Source organism: Ptychodera flava, unplaced genomic scaffold, assembly GCF_041260155.1.
Source record: "Ptychodera flava strain L36383 unplaced genomic scaffold, AS_Pfla_20210202 Scaffold_66__1_contigs__length_654902_pilon, whole genome shotgun sequence".
NCBI classification, from domain to species: Eukaryota; Metazoa; Hemichordata; class Enteropneusta; family Ptychoderidae; genus Ptychodera; species Ptychodera flava.
In genome coordinates this window covers 107,791-115,000 of record NW_027248388.1, presented here as the reverse complement: position 1 = coordinate 115,000, position 7,210 = coordinate 107,791, and positions in this window count along the sequence as shown.

The window sequence follows — 7,210 nt, the reverse complement described above, 5'->3', positions numbered from 1 at the left end:
GGCGTCACCATTTCCCTTAACCGACCTAAAGTTTTTCATACGATTGTGCCTCAGCGATAATAGTCGAGCGAACGGATTAATTTTCATCGTTATTTAATTTACTGTGTGCATTGAACGTTAAGTCGGTCTGGATGTCCGTTTGCCAGCTTAAAAGTCCCGTTCGAGATGTCGATAGTTACGACCGTTGACCTATCAGAATGAATGGCAAGCCATCACTTTACAACATCCTGAAAGAATGTGGCACCGGTTGACCTGATTTCTTTGTCCTCGGTCGCTTGCGACCTATAATAGTACATACATTGCCTCTAGCACATTGTGACGCAGATAGCATACATTTACTTGAGAGCAGCCTACCTTCCCCAACAAAAAGGCTCTGCTGTCGCTGAAAGAAAGGGCAAGAGACGAAATGACCCCATGTCAAACAGCCCGCCACTTTAAATGCTGCATGAACAACGAAGTGGCCTTGAGAAATTGAATAACCTATTCAGAGCTAAAGATTTGTCGCACACACTCAAACGATGTCAAAAGAACTAAAATGTTGTTTGGTTTTGCATTGGTCATATATTGTGGTGTGGATTCTATTTTGTGTAATACAGAAGGCGTCAAAAACGATATTTGAACACAATTTCCCTTAACTGACTTAAAGTTTTTCATACGATTGTGCCTCATCGATAATAGTCTACAGTGTATGATGTGACCTGGCGGCTTGGTCTCCCTTCGTATAACATGGGTCAAAGGTCACTAGTGAATGCTTGACATTAAATTGGGACGAGGACACGACTCATTCTTAACTTCACTCCCTAACCTGCGACATGCGTTTTACTCGATTCGCGGTATTTCTGGAATTTTTTCAGATCTGGAATTCTGCTCGATATGTCAGCGGGGTTCTCCTAGGATGTCGATGTCAAAAAACTATAATGTGTTCAAGGGGATACCGTACGCCGATCCCGTTGGTGAACTAAGAATCCAACTACCCCAGCGTAAAATTTAGTGAAAGGGCGAATACAGCGCCACCAAATTCAGATCGGTGGGTATTCAACCCCTCAACCCCTTCTTCCCAATTGCGGAGAGACAAGATAGTGATTGTTTGTTTTTGAATATGTACTCTCCACAGCCAACATTAAAGGGAAAAAGTCGGCCATTTTTCATGAATTTTGTTTGATACTAGATATTTAAGCCTATTCATTCTCGCGATAGTTTCATTTGTCTAAAACCGGAGTGGAATATATGCATGGTCAATCATTTATTCAGTATCTTTCAACATGTCAAACAATATAATTAGTATCTAGTACCAAACAAAACTCATGAAAAATGGCCGACTTTGTCCCTTTAAGTACTGACAGGTGAAGCAGCACTGTTCTGTGTGCGATAAAACTTCAGGCAATACCGACTGTTTAAATTTAAACGTGTGATTAATATCAGGGCGGTGGCAGAAATCTGTGAACAAGAACACAAATTTGCTTGACAAAATTGGCCTCAAACGCTCATGCACGGATTAGATACGACGTGATGGTACGAGGAGTTGTCGGATAAAACAGTGCATGGGATATCATCATGGCCAAGAGCAGTGACCGAAAACAATAAAAGATAGGAGTCCTGTCCGTTATCAACATAGACAATATGTCTCCAGTCTATGACTCTGTCAATATATTGCCCTTGTCAAAGATACATTGGCCAAATTTAACATGGGACTGTGTTTCAGCTAGATTAACTGACATCAATGTGTCAGTCCCGCCTGTCTTTCATCATTTTATGGACAATGGGAAGTGGGGAGGGCTGCACAAGATATATCGGTCAGTGTTGCAGTTGATTTAAATAGATAATTTGTAAAGGGTTTTTTTAATGTGGCGAAGTCTCTAAATATCTCCAATATTCCGATAAATTTGCAAACGATGATCAGCACCTCTCTCATTACTATTGCATCGCTCATAAATCGTATTTGTAAAGAAATTGAACCGTTTGTATATCATTTATGGCTGAACTTTTGTGTAATCTGATTTGAATAATATGGACATACATTAAACCAAAGCAAAGGACACGTAAATGTAGCATTATAGCGAAAGAAATCGATACAGATTACCTTAAATTTAACAAAAGACAAATTTAATTGGTAACTCTAACCAAGTAAAACAAGATTGGCAGAAAAAAATTAATATACTCCGACTACATGAGGTTAATTCTATTTCTACTTTTCTGTGTTAATTAAAAAAAACTAAGCAATTTTCTGTTTTCGATTGTAATATAGCTCAGGTGATGAGCATGCTATCGGTAACTATGGCTTGTGTGACTAGGTTGCTGCGTTACAATGGGTTCAAACAAATATTGGAGGTAAGAGTGAGATTAGTAGAAAATGAAGCAACTGATAATGACGGTGTTAAAATTTTTGTTGTTTTGTTGATGATGGATATGATGATATAGATGACGATGATGACGATGATGATGATGATGATGATGATGATGATGATGATGATGATGATGATGATGATGATGATGATGATAGAGGATAAGATGCAAATTATACACTTTATCGCCAGTTTTAATTAGCAAAGCCGTATGCTTACACATATATTTGACAATTTTACTAAGAATATGCACGGAAACCTTCACTCAATTATCATCAGAGCGAAGCCTTGTCATAATATTCTTTCTCAATAGGCCCTTGGAAGTGATCCAAATAAAGTGACAGTATTTGTTTGAAAGTTCTGTATCGATCAGCGCAGAATTTCTTCCGTTATCACGACTGATGGATTGATCATTCCACAGAGCAATTTTGCAAGCAATTATGAAATTACAAACAATCGATTGCGCTTGCAATAAACATTCAGCAAAATTGTCAGGCTTTCTTATAAGCTATAATCGGAACAAGGGATTTAACCTACATATTGCCAAATTCTAATGGAAATTAGTCGTCGGCTGTCTAATTTTTCTTGAAATACTATGTAATTATACTTTCTGTCAGACATAAGTAATGCATTTTGTTTCCATTTAACGACATTTACCGTGACCGCAAAATATACAATACGCTCAGCTTTCAAAGTACTTTCTACAGCCGATAGCATCTGATGTACGCTTTTATATAATATCGTTTATTCGTTTTGCTGTGAATGGGTTTCTATAAGACATAGGGAACTGAACAGACAATGTTGGTCACCTAAATACGTAATCTAAATATCCGCGTGTTTGTTTGAGTTTGCCCTGGAAACATCTTTCTTCAAGTACTCTTACTTACTTGAAGGAGGCAATAGTTTGCATAACATGTGATCCCATCCAGTGTGTTAATCACCATGAGACAGAAAGATATGTATTCATTATCTCTAGCTTCGTATAACAAATCTCAAAATCAGGTTGGAAGAGGAAGGGGTAACTGATAAGGAGGAATTCTTGCAGAAAGATATTTCCTGGGGGTGGGGCGTAAACGAAACACTGAATCATATTATTATACTCTTCAGAGTGTCACGGCAACAATGACCGGTTTTACAGGCAGCGATTCACCTTTACATAACACCATTGCACACGTACAGTCTTGGGAAAATTGTCGGGTGCGAGAAAGACGCTTCCGAGGAATTGGTTGAATGTCTCCGTTCTGTTGAAGCTGATTATTTTCGGAATTACAGTGATGTGTCATAGGTAAAAGCCAGTTCACTCGCCTTTACCTCGAAATTACAGAACTATGTACAATGCCAAAATAAAATCACGAAAAAAGCCAGATCATCATCATTATCATTACTATGTGGAAAATGAAATGACAACGTTATCCTATATTTTAAACTAAAGTAACGCTGATAATGTGGGAGTGTAATCCGGCGATATAGCTGTACTCCTAGCAGCATTTAGTAATAAGAATTTTCTACATAAATCTTTCACAGGCACTGGATATCAAACTATGCACCTCTAAATTTTGTCTTACATACATAGATTGTAAAAACGTGTTCTCTCAAATAACAAGGAAATACCACGTGTGACGCTGTCACAAGTATGGAAGACGTTGCCCTCGTCAGCAGTTGTATTATTATCCACGTGAAAAAACATGACAACTTTTCCCCACACAGACTTAGACGGGGTGGCTCTGACCAATTTTGGCTGAAATTGGTCATAGCCACCCCGTCTATTAAAATTCATGAGTTTACTTTTCTTGTGTACGTACATACTTATATCAGATGGAAATCTGAGGATTTGCGATTACATCAGGTTGACAACCCCCACACAAGAGCAATGAATTAAAATTACTCTTTACAAAGCATGCGGACAAATTTGTTGGTTCCACACATGTCACTTACTCTTTACAAAGCATGACAAATTAGTTGGTTCCACACATGTCACTACAAATACAACACTAACGTTCATTGGAAAGGGACAATTTGAAGCCGCCTATTAAAGCTCGTGCCCGTGTGCAGTGATATGTTCGTCGGCCCACACCACATCGTAAGCTTACTATCGTGGTGTTTGTACGTGCGTGGTACGTCCGTGATCGTATTTGAGTGCATAAGTTACCGCAGGCTACCACTACCAGTAACTCGCGGTTACTGGAAAAGCCGAGGGTAGCCTAAACTGAATTTTCCTGTAAACGTCTTAATTTTTCTTAAAGTACATCACAGCAACTGGACTGCGAGTCTCCTCTTTGAAAATACATTCTCATTTACTCAATAAAAATATATAGGTGAGTGACAAGGTTTTGAGAGGGTGTGCAACGTGCAACGTAGAAGAAGCTGCCCCAAGGCACCGTGTGTCCGCGGAAGCGGCCGGGGTGGTCCGGAAGAGAATAGGCCTATCTGCCTTGTACTGGCCGTTAGACCGGAAGCGAAAACATAAAAAACTGCTTGAGATTCAATGTTTTTCTAGTGTTTTTTGACAGTAAATAAGGAGAGAAAACCACACTTATGATTGATATTATTCGATGTCATTTTCTTTTTGTCATGTTAGTAAATTTGGCTATATGACTAGAAATAAAGTGTAAAAAATGTGAAAGAGGCTCCCCACTAACTATCCAAAATGTTTTTGTGTCGAGTTTGTGTTTGATTCGTTGCAAAAATGTGTTCCTACATTCTTATCCGATTGTTTGTGTTAATGAAATGTTTGTTTCGCTTCGGATATTTGTAGGGAAGTTTGGATTAGTGTGTACGGTAATGTTTTGTTTGTGTGGGGAAAGCTTATGGCGAGACGCAGCCGGACCTATGGTGTTACAATGTTGATAGAGTGGCCCTTTGACGCTTGCGTTTCAAAACCCGAGGTGGTTTCTCGTCAGTCGCAGTGTAGATTCTTTCCTTAGTTTGTGTTTTTGAAAATTTATTTTAATGCATTTTAGTGGTCTTGCTCTTCGAGTAGCGAGGCAAGTATATTAATTTTTGGATCTCGTTGTGAATCCGTTTGGTGGTTCGGTTTGTTTGTTCTATGTTACTTTACTTCTGTAAATTTTGTTTTTGACTAGTGTGTCTTTTAGATTTTTCGAAGGTTTGTGATTTTTTTGGGCAATAAGTACCACTGCGGGGTACGGATTTTTATGTTTTATGGATCAAGACACTTCTATGTATCATGATCGATGTGTTTGTTGTCGTATATTTTGTTAAATAATTCGTGTACTTTGTTTATTGTTTGTTCTGTGTCGTCACTGTGTTGTTGTGTGTAATACTGAATGTTTCGTAATTGTCTTCGGCACTAGTGAACATAATCTTTTGTGTTGACAGACGATACCACTACCCTTGTCGAAGGGTTTTTATGGTAATTTGTCTATTGTTTGCAAGCTGGTTTATCGCGATTCTTTGTTTTCCAAGTCAACTATCCAAGCATTTTAAGAGGGGTGATCAAAAAGGCCAGAACAGCCAATTTTGACCAACCGGGTTCAAGAACCCGGGAAAGTTGTTAAAAGTGTGCGATAGATGTGTTTACGACATAAACATTACGAACAGTAGGATTAAGATAGGTATGAATAATCCAAACTGCCCAGTTTCTGTGTGGGGGAAAAGTTGGAATGATGTATTTTTAAGAAAGACTTTAATCCCATTGTGGTGACTTGCTTCGTGAATTGTGAGGAATCTAGTAATTGTTGTCGGTGTTCAAAGGGGTACAGTCTTTAAATCCTATGATTTGTGTCACAGGGCTTGATTGCTGATGTTTCTAGGCCTGGTGCCGCACAGCAGTAGGTAAGAACACTGCGCCCTCGGCGGCCATGGCTTCATTCGTGATATCAACGTTCGTTTTGGTGAACGCCTTTTCACGAATGGCATCTACAAGGTGTTGTTTGATCTGTTTGTCATCCACAAACGCTGGAAACGAGAGACCTATCAGCTCTGAACAGAAGTGTCCAACACTGAACTGAAGTGTGTACGAAGCAATATATCAAATGTTTTAGACAGTAAAGCAGAAAACAGTTGGTGTTATCGCCATTAAAACTCATGTACATGAACTGGGATGATGCTGACCCCAGCGACAGCGATTACGTGAACGCCCTCGTTCAGATGATAGGTGACAATTAGCATTTCATTTGCCCCATGGATCTATCAGCACGACCTTAGGCGCAATCTGACGCCAAGGTGTACCTCTATCACGTGACTCACACTCCGGCAAATTCATTATGCGCTCGCCCCACTCACGCGTTTGACATGAAACAGAACACAAATCATCCGTTCACCCACTCAATCACTCAATCGACCGTCAAGCGTATTTTGTGAGTCTGCCACCAACGATGTACATCCTTCAAAACGAGACAGACAAATAAAAACTCATTTTGTTTGTGAAAATGCTTCTGTTGCGGTTGTCACTGCACAGTGACCTACTTACTTGTAGTTCTCGTCTGTGTGCTACCCATCACACCATTGTGTAATACTTTGCATATGGAGCAAAAGATAGTTTATTATCGAATCAGAGCTCGTTTAATGTATATCGCTTTCGTGCATTTGCATTTATACGCAGCGTCGGAAAATTTCTTAGAGTCCAGCATCGATTCCTTTAACGCCATCGATCCGACTCTCCGAGTGGCGAGGAATGTGAGAAAATATAACGCCTTTCTATTAATGTATGTCATATCCCGTAGATCCGCCAACTGTAAGCACAGACAAGTAAGCGTGCAGAACTTACAGAAGGGCGGAGTTTGACTGTCTCGTGTAGTGTGGAAAATGACACCCCGGTGCAACTGAAAGACGGCATCCGCTGTACTTTGCCCAACTGTGAAATACAGCCTGGTGAAACCCTTCAACTAACTGACGTTAGCATAGAC